This window comes from Scyliorhinus torazame, chromosome 2 (assembly GCF_047496885.1).
Source record: "Scyliorhinus torazame isolate Kashiwa2021f chromosome 2, sScyTor2.1, whole genome shotgun sequence".
In the NCBI taxonomy this organism is placed as follows: domain Eukaryota; kingdom Metazoa; phylum Chordata; class Chondrichthyes; order Carcharhiniformes; family Scyliorhinidae; genus Scyliorhinus; species Scyliorhinus torazame.
The window spans coordinates 83461776-83475901 of NC_092708.1; the positions used below are offsets into that span (position 1 = coordinate 83461776).

Below are 14126 nucleotides of genomic sequence, written 5' to 3' on the forward strand. Positions count from 1 at the left end.
CCCCCGCATATCCGACATGGTCAATCGGATTGCCCAGTATAAAGTCTTCTCCACCGTGGACCTCAAGTCCGCCTACCATCAGCTCCCCATCCGCCCAAGTGACCGCAAGTACACAGCCTTCGAGGCAGACGGGCGATTATACCACTTCCTAAGGGTCCCTTTTGGCGTCACAAACGGCGTCTCGGTCTTCCAACGGGAAATGGACCGAATGGTTGATCAACATGGGTTACGGGCCACGTTCCCGTACCTCGACAATGTAACCATCTGTGGCCACGATCAGCAGGACCACGACGCCAACCTCCAAAAATTCCTCCAGACTGCCAAAGCCTTGAACCTCACGTACAACGAGGACAAGTGCGTTTTTAGCACCGACCGGCTAGCCATTCTGGGCTACATAGTGCGCAATGGGATAATAGGCCCCGACCCCGAACGTATGCGCGCACTCATGGAATTTCCCCTCCCGCACTGCCCAAAAGCCCTGAAACGCTGCCTGGGGTTCTTTTCATACTACGCCCAGTGGGTCCCCCAGTACGCAGACAAGGCCCGCCCCCTAATACAGACCACGACTTTCCCGCTGTCGACAGAGGCTTGCCAGGCTTTCAGCCGCATCAAAGCGGACATCGCAAAGGCCACGATGCGCGCCATCGACGAGTCCCTCCCCTTCCAGGTCGAGAGCGACGCCTCTGACGTAGCTCTCGCGGCTACCCTTAACCAAGCGGGCAGACCCGTGGCCTTCTTCTCCCGAACCCTCCACGCCTCAGAAATCCGCCACTCCTCAGTGGAAAAGGAAGCCCAAGCCATAGTGGAAGCTGTGCGACATTGGAGGCATTACCTGGCCGGCAGGAGATTCACTCTCCTCACTGACCAACGGTCGGTAGCCTTCATGTTCGATAATGCACAGCGGGGCAAGATCAAGAACGACAAGATCTTGCGGTGGAGGATCGAACTCTCCACCTTCAACTATGAGATCTTGTACCGGCCCGGAAAGCTGAACGAGCCGTCTGATGCCCTATCCCGCGGGACATGTGCCAACGCACAAATTGACCGCCTCCAAGCCCTCCACGAGGACCTCTGCCACCCGGGGGTCACTCGGTTTTACCACTTCATCAAGTCCCGCAATCTCCCATACTCCTTAGAGGAGGTCCGTACAGTCACAAGAGACTGCCACATCTGCGCAGAATGCAAACCGCATTTTTTCAGGCCAGATGGAGCGCACCTGATTAAGGCTTCCCGTCCCTTTGAACGCCTCAGTCTCGATTTCAAAGGGCCCCTCCCCTCCACCGACCGCAACGCGTATTTCCTTAATGTAGTGGACGAATACTCCCGCTTCCCTTTTGCCATTCCCTGCTCCGACATGACCGCGGCCACAGTCATTAAAGCCCTGAACAGCATATTCACACTGTTCGGTTACCCCGCATACGTCCACAGCGACAGGGGGTCCTCTTTCATGAGTGACGAGCTGCGCCAGTTCCTGCTCAGCAAGGGTATAGCTTCAAGCAGGACGACCAGCTACAACCCCCGGGGGAACGGGCAAGTAGAAAGGGAGAACGGCACGGTCTGGAAGGCCGTCCTACTGGCCCTACGGTCCAGGGATCTCCCAGTTTCACGGTGGCAGGAGGTCCTCCCGGACGCTCTCCATTCCATCCGGTCGTTATTATGTACGAGCACTAATCAAACGCCTCACGAGCGTCTCCTTGTCTTCCCTAGGAGGTCCTCCTCTGGAACGTCGCTGCCGACCTGGCTGGCGGCCCCAGGACCCATCCTGCTCCGAAAGCACGTGCGGGCACATAAGGCGGACCCGTTGGTCGAAAGGGTTCACCTCCTCCACGCAAACCCCCAGTACGCCTACGTGGAGTACCCCGACGGCCGACAGGACACGGTCTCCCTGCGGGATCTGGCGCCCGCCGGCACCACGCACACCCCCCCGGCACCATCAACCCAACCGCCCCCCTTCCTGCCACCGCCGCACCCCGCGACCGCCCCCTTCCCAGGAGGATCAGTCCCCCTCCCCTTTGCACCGACAGCTGAAACCGTGCGGCTCCCGGAGGCGACAACGCTGGTACAAGCACTACCACCACCGCCGGGGCTGAGGCGATCGACACGGACGACCAGACCGCCCGACCGACTCGTGGCGTCGATGTAAAACAAAGATGGACTGTCCAATGAACATTTTGTTTTTCCTATATCCTCTGTAAATAGTTGTAACAGGACGATACAGTCCAATACGGTACTACCATGTAACTGTTCTCTCCTCCCAGGACCAGTACTGTAAACCCTTACCACCATACGAAGCATCACCCCGCCGGGTTCATTTTTGACAAGGGGTGAATGTGGTAGTATGTATTGGGGGTCATGTGGGACTGGAAGCCCTAATGTCATTGGCTGACAGATCCCGGGTCCTGGTTGGCCGTTGACCTCATACTCCGCCCTGAAGGCGAAGTATAAGAAGCCGGTGCCTTCCCCCGCATGCCAGTTTACTATCGGGCTGCTGGGGAACAGACACGCTTAATAAAGCCTCATCGACTTCACTCTATTTGTCTCACGGAGTCTTTGTGCGCCACACAGGTCATTGTTATTTATACCGTTATATTATTGTGTAAAGGATACACAATGTACTGTGATGGTTGACCAAACATTTTCAATAAAATATTCTTAAAAAAATATATATTACCTGTTCACTTTCTGCTAATACTTCAATAGAGGGAGATGAGAGTTTGTTAATTTGCAAAGATTATTATGTAACAAAATACAGGCAGCCTGACAAAATGAGTAGAATGATTCTCTGATTGATAATAATGAAACTGAAAATACTAGCTCGAGGCTGGTGTGTATTGGTAATTTTCTAATGTATGTTGGTGTCTGGAAGGAATTTTAAGAAGGTTTTGTCTGGTGTCAGCTTTGCTCAATTGGTAGAACTTTTGCCCCTGAGTCAGAAGACTGCAGGTTCAGACTCCAAAATCTGAGCTCATGACAAAAACAAAAGACTGAGGATGCTGGAAATCTGAAATAAAAACAGAAATGCTGGAAATACTCAGCAGGTCAGACAGCATCTGTGGAGCAAAAACAGAGTTAACAATTCATGTCTGTGACTTTTCATGAGAACCGATATTGTTTAACCAATTTATGAACATGAGGGACAAAGGAACTTAGAGAGTATCAGTCAACGGAAATTTTACTTAGCTCATCTTAATTTCTCTTCTGAAAACATGGAGATAAAGAATTAACAAAGTGCCCTGTCAATTCTATGCGTTGATTTACTTGTTGCTGTTATTACCTTTCTTTAAGGCGACTTATACATTGCTTTTCAATTTCAACTGATTCCCACAACAGCTTGTATTTATTTAATACCTTTAATGAAAAAGAAAATCCCAAGGCACTTCACAGGAGTTTCGTGGTGCAAAATTTTATGCAGAAGAAATATTAGAAAAGTTGACCAAAAAACTTGGTCAAAGAAGTTTTGAGGGGTGCCTGAAAGGAGGAATGAGAGGTGGAGAGCAGATGAAATTTGGGAAGGGAGTTTCAAAGCTTAGGACCTTGGCAACTGAAGGCACAGGCACCAATGGTGGAACAATTACTATCAGAGTTACATTTGGAGTGCAGGTTGCATAAATGTGGAATGTATTCCTTTAAATTGAGAAGATTGAGGGTTAATTAATTAAAACAATTAGGTGGTTTTATGGTGTAGATGCAGAAAGTTTATTTCCTCTGATGAAAATATAATCATAAGATTGGAGCTCAATGATTTAGAAGTGAAATCAGGAAGCAATTTGTCAGCAAAATGTGTGGTGAAAATCTACAACTTGTTTCTCTAAAAACCTATGAAAGTTAGATCAAATAAAATCTTCATGACTAAGGTTGATAGATGTTTTTAGGTAAGCGTACCAGGGAATCTGGGACAAAGTCAGGTAAATGAAGTTCAGGTACAGATTAACATGATCTAACTGAATGATGGAACAATCTTGAGAGGCTGAATGGGCCATTTTTGTTCTTGTTCTTACGTAAATGCCAAAATATGACCTCCTATATTTTTAGTTGAGAGGTGCAAGCCTCTCTAAATTCTGATCACAGGCAGCATTGTAACAGTTTTGCTGACACCTTCATCTGCACAAACTCTGTGACAAGCTTGTGAACCAAATTGGCTATCCTTGTACTCAGGATCATAATAATATCAGATGAAATGGGAGCAGGAATAGGCCACTTGCCCCTCAAGCCTGCTCTGATATTCAATAAGATCATGGCTGACTTGATTGTGGTCTTACCTTTACTTTCCTGCCTGCCCTGCATAACCTTGATTCCCTTGTAGACCAAATTGAACGAAACAGTTGAACGTCTTTGTGTCTGTTTGAAATACAGTCAATTGAGTGGTGACATTCCTCAGTTGTAAAATTATAAATGACCCTTCTTTTAAACCCATGGAAATTCATTTTATTATTAAAACATAACATTTAGACACAGCTGAATTACAAAATCCTTTTCATTAGAGCAACAATTTCAAATAAATACAAGGATTGATTGACAAATCCACTAGTTACACTCAATAGATAGTCCAGTGGCCTTTTTTTATGTTATAAGATATAGGAAATGTAGAAATACAGCAAGATGTTTCCATTTGAATCCTGATAGATTATAAATACTTGAAAAGCTATGTCAACAAGAAACTAAAAAACCACACCAACTTTCAAGCTCCGGAGGTGCGCAAACACGTGGGGCCTCTTAACCTGCCCATTCAGTCCCCGGACGTTCCACGTTACCAGCCTTACTGGAGGCTTATGCCTCCAATCCCCTCTACTGTCCATCATCTTTCCTACTTAACTCCAGCCTCCTTAATTCCACCCTATACATAGCCCATCCCAGATGGTCCATTCCTCCGCCCCTGACCATGTCATCTCTCGTCCCCGCCACGTCACAACAACCTTCCTCCCACTCTCCCCCTTCCCCTCCCTCCCCCCTTTCCCCCTCCCCCTGGCCACACCTCTTGGCCTTCTCCCCACCACCTCACTTCCGTTCACCAGCATAACCTGCTAGCGTGGTCTCCCCTGCCCAAAGCCACCTCCCAATGACCTCCACTTCCAAACCCCCCCTGCCCCCCCCCCCCCCACTCCTCAGCTCAAGGAGGAAGGCTCTCTGCTGACCTTACCCTCCCCCACCCAAACAAGGACTTTTCCTGAACCCCAGGCAGCCTTCTCCAAAAGCAAACAAACAAATGTAAAACACAAACAGTCCCATAAAACAGGAGGGGGGGATGGAAACATCCATCCCCACATAAACTCTTCACCCCTACAACCCCTTACAATCTCAACATTAAACAGTAAAACCCCCTCCAAAAAAAAGACGAAAATCCCCCAATCTCTACCCCCACTTCAAACATGCTCCCAACCATTACAAAGTTCCCAAGCATTGTCCGCTCAGTTCTCCGCCAGTTTATGCTCCTTAATGAAGTCTTTGGCCGCTTCTGGGGTCTCAAAATAATACTTCCTCCCACTCCCTTCGAACGTCACCCATAATTTTGCCAGGATGAGCACCCCAAATCTGATCTGCCGCTGGTACAGCACAGCCTTGTCTTTGTTGAAGCCTGCCGCCACTTTGCCAACTCGGCTCCAATGTCCTGATAAATTCAGACGCTATTCCCCTCCCAGTCGCAGGTATGCTTTTCCCTGGCCCGTTGCAGAATTTTCTCTTTCTCCACAAAGTTGTGGAGTCTCACAATCACCACCCGCGGCAGCTCCCCAGCTCTCGGCTTCTGCCTCAGGGACCTATGCGCTCGGTCCACTTCAGGCACTTTATCTAGCGCCCCTACTGCCATGAGCACCACCAGCATCTTTGATCCGTACCCGTGGCACTCACACCTTTCACTCCTTCAGGCAGGCCCACTATTCGCAGATTCTGCCGCGTCGAGGTATTCGCCTGCTCCTCCACCTTTGCGCTCCATGTTTTACACAGGTTCCCTAGGAGCCCTACCTCCACAGCCACCACATGATCGCTGTGGTCTGAGATCACTCCTTTGAACTCCTGAATTTGTGACCCCTGCACCTCCAAACACCTCCCCACCTGTTCCAGAGAACTCTTCAGGGATGCTACAGCTCCTTCGATGGCTTTTGAGCAATCTTCACGCATTTCCTTTCTCTGCCGGCAGAATTTGTCTCTAATAAACGCCATTAGCTCCTCCATCTGGGGCCTTCCAGCTTGCATCAGCCCTTCCCCCGCCTGCATGCTAATAGTGGCTGCTGCAGCAAAGGCTCCCTCCAACTTTTCAGCCAACTCTCTCACTGTTTTCTGCCAGGTCTGATAGCCAGCAGGCATACCACTCCTGGGGGAAACTACTCCTCCAACATTCACCTATGCCTTTTCATCAAAATTCCATCTAGTATCGGGTAAAAAAAAAAAGCTATTTTCTGTGCATTTAAGCAGGAGCTGCCCTGTGTGTGACCACTCACTCCATGGTCACAACCGGAAGTCTCAGAAGTGATTTTAATCATAGAAGCTACATATATTAACCAACAGGTCCCTTTCCTGTAAAAACAAGAGAAAAAAAAATGTCCACATCTTGCACCTTTTTCAACTAAATGAAAGCTTGAGGGGACACCTGTTTCAGTTCCCAGGGAAATGCCTTAACCAATCAAAGTCGACTTTCCTGGTTTGAATTGTATATATGTGTTGCCCTATTATGTATTTTCTTTTATTCCCTTTTCTTCTCATGTACTTAATGATCTGTTGAGCTGCTCGCAGAAAAATACTTTTCACTGTACCTCGGTACACGTGACAATAAACAAATCCAATCCAATCCAATTTAAACAAACGCTTGGCAATTAACTGTTCCCTGGTGCAACCCTCAAGCAAAGTCCACTTGCAAACCAAACAGCCCCCTCTTCTCATGAAGTATAAATTGTTGTTTCCATTGAAATTTGGTATCCTTGTCATTCTGTCCTGCTGAGTGCGAGGTGAAAAGTTTTGGCAGCATGTCTCTTTTTTTCAGCGATCCTCAAGTTCTGCCCCCCCCACCCAGGCGACTCAACCTTACTATGTATTTTAATGTGAATGGCAGAATTGGAGGGAAAGCGGAGGACTGGCGAGTGTAGTGAGCCTGGCTGGCAGAAGGCTGTGATGGAGGAAGCCTTTCCCAGAGCTCCCGGGGAGGATGAAAAGCCTCTACTCAGGAGGGACCGGGAAGCTGGCGCACGCATGCGCAGCTGCCATCTCGGGGCTTTGTGGGTAGCGGCCATCATGAAAGAATCTGAAAACAGAGCGAGGGTGTGAGAGAATTGGAGAGCTGGTGGGGGGAGGGGGAAGGGGAAAAGTTGAGCGGAGGGAAGAGTTCGCCCGGGAAAGGTACGTGGTGACGGGCGTCGGAGTCCTCTCGCCCGAAGGGGGATCTGGCGAGGCGAGGGCGGCAGCAACACCCGGTCGAGTGTGTGCGTGCGCGGGGCAGCACAGGCCCGAGCTGCCACAAAGGGGACAGGCGGTGGGAGGGGGGCTTTCCCTGCCTGCCAGGGGGGCAGTGCCGGCCTCCAGCTGGCCTATTTGGCAGCTGCTGTGAGTGGCTGCTCCCGCCGCGCTTCCCAGTATAACAGCGCATTCCAGGGCAGCGATTGGTGTTCCAGGAGGCAGCTACATCTGTTTGTGATGTCACAATGACCATTGTAGTGGCCCAGCAGCTCCCCCCCCCCCCCCCCCCCCCCCCAAGCTGCTGGGGTGGGTGGGGGGGAGAGGGCAAATGTCTCTTCATCCACACTCAATGCCAGTGGCTAAGAGCTAGTAAAATACTGCATCTTTTTCCGATGCTTCTTTCCCCCCCACCCCTCAATTATTTTGAATGCATTAAATGGCTGCAACACTACCAACATCCTCATTTCTACCCGATCTTTCATAGATCACGGATCTTACAGAAGGAGGCCACACGGCCCATCGAGTCTGCGCCGGCCCTTGGAAAGAGCACCCTATTTAATCCCACACCTCCACCCTATCCCTGTAACCCAGTAATCCCACTGAGCAATTTGTAATGGCCAATCCACCTAACCTGCACATCTTTGAATGTGGAAAGCAGAGCACTCGGCGAAATGTCCAAATTACCTAACAAGCAGGTCTTTCGGGACTTGTGGGAGGAAACTGGAGCACCCGGAAGAGACTGGTGGGAGAACGTGCAGACTCCACACAGACAGTGATCCAAGCCGGGAATCGAACTCGGGTCCCTGATGCTGTGAAGCAACAGTGCTCTCCACTGTGCTACCATGCTGCCTTACCGTGCCGTTTCCAGTTAATCTTTTAAAATAGAAGATCCACTCGCAGCAGTTAACTTTAAAGTTTGCAGTTGGGGTGCATGGCTCTCAAACATCATAAACTGTCTTTTTTCTTGTTGCCCCATTGTCAAAGGATCTGCAAATATGTGTATCTGGGAATAATTATGTTAGCAAATCCAGTAGCCAATTGTTGTAATGTTGGCTGAGACCAATAGGATGTAGGAGCAGAAGTAGGCCTTGTGTATTTATCGTATGTCCTATGTTTTTCATGAATGTAATGATTTGCCTGGACTGTATGCAGAACAATACTTTTCACTGTACATATGACAGATCTAATCTAATCCATCGAATCTGCACCAGTCAACAAGATCATTCTCAACTCCACTTTCCTGCTTTATCCCATATCCCTTGATTCCTTTACTGAACAAAAATCTTATCTCGGCATTGAGCATATTTAATGACCCAGCCTCTAAAGGTCTCTGTGATAAAGAATTCCAATGATTCACTATCCTCTGAGAGAAGGAATTCCTCCTTGCCTCTGTCCTAAATGGGCAGCCCCTTACTCTGAGATTATGTCCTCTTGTCCAAAGTCCTTCCACAGGAGGAAATATCCTTTCAGCATCTACCGTGCCATGCCCACTGAGAATCCTATATGTCCCAATGAGGTCTCTCGTTCTTCTAAACTTTAATGTGTACAGGTCCACCCTTACGTAACCTCGTAAGAAAACCCCTCCATACCTGGGATCAACCTAGTGAAGTTTCTCTGGACTGCCTCCAATGCCAGAATCTCCTTTCTTATATAAGGGACCAAAACTGTTCGCAATATTCCTTGTGTAGTTTTTAGCAGTACTTCTCTATTTTTATGCTCCATTCCCTTTGAAATAAAGGCAACATTCCATTTGCCTTCCCAATTACCTGTTGAACTTGTATGCTAGCATTTTGTGATTTATGCACAAGGAGCCCAAATTCCCTCTGCCTTTCTCAATTTAAATAATATTCAGCTCCTTTATTCTTCCTACCAAAGTACATAACTTCACCTTTTCCTGCATTATATTCCATCTGCCAAGTTTTTGTCCACTCACTTAGCCTCTCTATATACCTCTGTAGGCTCTTCAGTAGCCTGACATCAGCAGTGGGGAAGCTTTTGGAGAGTCTGACATCAGTGGTGGTGAAGCTTTTGGAAAAGATACTGAGGGACAGGATGTATGGCCATCCGCATGGCTTTGTATGGGGAAGGTCATATCTCACCAACTTGATTGAGCATTTTGAAGAGGTGACAAAGAAAATTGATGAGGGAAGGATTGTGGATGTAGTTTATATGGACTTTGGTAAGACGTTTGTCAAGGTCCCACATGGCACACTGGTACAAAAACAAAAATCACAAGTGATTTGAGGAAGGCTGCTAGATGGATACAGAACTGGCTTGGTCATAGAAGACAGAAAATAACGGTGGAAGGGTGTTTTTCTGAATGGGGATCTTTAGCTAGCGGTGTTCCGCAGGGATCAGTACTGGGACCTCTGTTGTTTAGTATATATGAATGATCTGGAGGAAAATGTGGGTGGTCCGATTAGTAAGTTTGCGGATGACACAAAGATTGGCAGAGTTGCTGATAGTGCCGAGGATTGTCAGAGGATACAACAGGATATAGATAGATTGGAGACTTGGGCACAGAAATGGCAGATGGAGATTAATCTGGACAAATGCGAGGTGATGCATTTTGGAGGATCAAATCTAGGTATCAATTACACTGTAAGTGGCAGAATCCTTAGGACCATTAACATACAGAGGGATCTTGGCGTGCAGGTCCACAGTTCCCTAAAAGTGGCAACACGGGTGGCCAAGATGATTAAGAAGGCATATGGCATGCTTGCCTTCATCAGCCTGGGCATTGTGTGCAAAAGTTGGGAAATCATGTTGCAGCTATATAAAACCATGGGTAGGCTGCATTTGGAGAATTGCATGGAGTTCTGGTCACCACGTTATCAGACGGACGAGGAAGCTTTGGAGAGTGCAAAGAAGGTTCACCAGGATGTTGCTTGGGTCTTGAAGGTGTTAGCTATGAGGAGAGATGAATAAACTAGGATTGTTTTCACTGGGAAGACAGAGGCTGAGGGGAGACCTGATAGAGGTCTACAAAAGTATGAGAGGCATGGACAGGATGGATAGTCAGAGGCTTTTTCCAAGGGTGGAAGTATCAATTACAAGGGGGCATAGGTTCAAGGTGCGAGGGAGAAAGTTTAAGGGAGATGTGTGGGGTAGGATTTTCATGCAGAGAGTAGTAGGTGCCTGGAACGCGCTGCCAGAGGATGTGGTGGAAGCAAGCATATTAGCAACATTTAAGAGGCATCTGGATGGATACATGAATATGGAGCAAATAGAAAGATATGGGCCGAGTAAGGGCAGAAAGTTGTTTTTTAGTTAGTGCATCATGATTGGCGCAGCTTGGAGGGCCGGTTCCTGAGCTGTACTTTTCTTTGTTCTTTGTGTCATCCTCACCATTTGCCTTCCCATCTATTTCTTTTTCTTTCCAATTAAGGAGCAATTTAGCGTGGCCAATTCACCTACCCTGCCCGTCTTTTTGGGTTGTGGGGGTGAGACCCACCAGACACGGGGAGAATATGCAAACTCCACACGGACAGTAACCGGGGGCCAGGATCGAACCTGGGTCCTCAGTGCAGTGAGGCAGTAGTGCTAACCACTGCACCACTGTGCTGCCCCCTTTCCATCTATTTTTGTGTCATCCGCAAACTTGGCAATAGTGCATTCACTGCCCTCATCCAAGTCATTAATACATATTGTAAATAATTGTGGTCCCAGCACAGACCCTTGTTGTACTCCCCTTATGGGGGAGCAGGTTGCCATCCTGAAAATTATCCTGGTATCCCAAATTTCTGTCTTCTATCAGTAAGCTAATCCTCTATCCATGCTAGTATACTACCCCAACACCGTGGGCTCTTATCTTATCAAGTAGTCTTCTGTGTGGTACCTTTCAAACACTTTTTGGAAATCCCAAGTATATTACATCTACTGGTTCCCCTTCATCTATCCTGCTTGTTGCCACCTCAAATAATTCTAATAAATTTGTCAGGCGTGATTTCCCCATCATGAAGCCATGCTGACTCTTCTTGATTATACTATCCATTTCTAAATGCTCTGCTACTACTTCCTTCATAATGGACTCTAACATTTTCCCAATGACAGAAGTTAAACTAACTGGTTATTAGAGTCCTACAGGACCTTTATTTTCGTTGAAACAGTAGAACAAACAGATTGGGTCTTAGTTTAAAGTCTCATTCAAGGAGTTGCCAAGTAATACGACACTACATAGGCAGTAGATAAAATGTGTTTTGTTTTAAAATATACTTTTAAAAATTAAGTGTTAGATCATCTTGGTAGACTTGGGAGCAAAATTGGCTGTTGGAATTTGCTAGAATAGAAAGTTAGTACCTATAATGGTGATCATGAAACTCATTGATTATCATCAGTGTTCATCCGGTTCACAGATGTCCTTTAGGGAAGGAAAGCTGCCATCCTTGCTTGGCCTGGCCAACATGTGACTCCAGACCCACATCAATGTAGTTGACTCTAAACTGCCCTCTGAAATGGCCCTATCGAGCAACTTAATTCCATGCCAATTAGGGATGGGCAGCAAACACTGGCCTTTTCAGTTACTCCCACATCTTACCAAAGAATAAATATTTTTAAAAATGTCAAGGCCTTGAAGAGGATTCAGAGGACATCAAATTTGAATCATAACAGGAATGAGGGGCTTCAAGTATGTGGAGAGACTGGAGAATTTGGGATTGTTCACCCGAGAGCAAAGAGGATTAGGAGGGAATTTGATATCTGTTCAAAATTCTGAAGGGTTTTGATTGTCTTGTGTATAGAGATAAACTGTTTTCACTAGTGGCTGGGGTGATCAGTAACCCAAAGGATGCACATAACATCATTACAGTGTTAATGTAAGCCTACTTGTGACAATAAAGATTATTATTATTATTTAACAAAACTGGCAAAAAGGAAAGGAGGGAAGATAAGACTTATTTTTTTGCTGAGTGAGTTGTTCGGATCTGGAATCATAGAATCATAGAATTTACAATGCAGAAGGAGGCCATTCGGCCCATCGAGTCTGCACCGGCTCTTTGAAAGAGCACCCTACCCAAGCCCACACCTCCACCCTATCCCCATAACCCAGTAACCCCACCCAACACTAAGGGCAATTTTGGACACTAAGGGCAATTTAGCATGGCCAATCCACCTAACCTGCACATCTTTGGACTGTGGGAAGAAACCGGAGCACCCGGAGGAAACCCACGCACACACGGGGAGAACGTGCAAACTCCGCACAGACAGTGACCCAAGCCGGGAATCGAACCTGGGACCCTGGAGCTGTGAAGCAATTGTGCTAACCACTATGCTACCATGCTGCAATGCACTACCTAAAAGCTTTCTGGGTGAAGTTCCAATAGTAACTTTTAAAAGGGAATGAAAAATGTACTTGCAGAGGAAAACATTGCAGGTTTGTGGGGGAAGAGCAGGGGAGGGGAACTAACTGGATTGATCTATCAAAGAACAAGCACAGGCACAATGGGCTGAATGGTCTCTGTGTTCTATGATTCGATGATTCTTCAGGTAATTGCCACCAGTCACCAAAGTGGTGCATTAGGTTATACCCAGGCCACAGGAGATACAATAGTTTAAAACAGGGCGCTGCTCAGAAGACACAGGTTTATGAATGTCTTATTTAGCAACATTTACGCTCCTCTATTATATGAATGTAACATTAGATTGCAGCCTTGTAACATTCTACAAGTTAACTGTTCTTTGTTACTGAAGTAACAAATTGCTGTCTGTGGTAAGACTATTTACAAAATGTAGTTATGTCGGATCCGTGGTGTCCTGAATGATGTGTTGGGTGTTCTGGATCACATACAGGTCACCAACACTTGAAGTAGTGCAACACTATTTTATTAAAAGGTAAACTATTTGAACTGTGGGTAAATACGATACTAGCTTTAACTAAAGATTTTGCCTTGTCCTAACCAGTTGATGCACTCAGCACATGGTGAATGTCTGTGTCGCAGGCTGTGAGCTCTGTGCTCCTAGCTAGCTGCTACTCGAATGAGCGGGAACTCTGATGCCCCCTGTGTTTATAGTGCGTGTGCTCTCATTGGTGATTGGCTGCGGTGTTGTGTATGTTGATTGGTTCCACTGTGTGTCCATCAGTGTGTGTCTGCACCATGATATACTGGTGTATATTATGACACTGAACATTTCAGAAATCTTACTTCAACGGTGAATGTTAATTTGTCACACACAACTGAAGCAAGTAGACTCAGCTGAACGCTTTGTAGAACAGGCACCTGACCAGTGTCCCAAAAATTGTTAAGAACCCGAAAACCAGACGCTCGACCTAGGGCTGTGTGCCGCAGTTTGAAGTTGGCAAGCGGATTACTTCGTCAAGCTCCCGCTTTATTTGAGGGTGCCACGGATTCCTACATCGATTTATGTACACACGGTTCAAACAAGTGTTTCTCTGGGTAATTCTATTATCCTTGGTTTCATGGCGGAAAGGTCAGCAGGAAGTCTCATGGCTGGTGGGAGCACCAAGAGGAAACATTTGTCACCGAGTATTGTCACCAAGTATTGGCACTTGTGACACTAATAAAGACTATTATTATGATTGCCTTGACCCTAAATGGTGATGCTGAAATTGAACTTGATTTTAGTGGTTTTCGTGTGTCTGAGGAGAAAATAGTTGAAGATTTATTGGCAAATGTGAAAGGTTTGTTTTGTGCTGAAGCTGTTGGATGAAGAAGCTGCTGAGGATTGTCTGAACATTGACAAAGTTGTTCTGATTCACCTCTAGCTCACAGATTGTGATATATGCA

General features: G+C 46.9%; 1 protein-coding gene across 1 annotated transcript in view; it reads left to right on the plus strand.

Moving 5' to 3' along the window:
- Positions 1 to 7194: 7194 nt before the first annotated feature.
- znf148 (zinc finger protein 148) overlaps positions 7195 to 14126 on the plus strand; it is an 85386-nt gene continuing 78454 nt past the window's right edge. The window contains exon 1 of the mRNA XM_072473210.1: positions 7195 to 7326. The gene's annotated coding sequence lies outside the window, so the exon portion shown is untranslated. The remainder of the gene's footprint in view (positions 7327 to 14126) is intronic.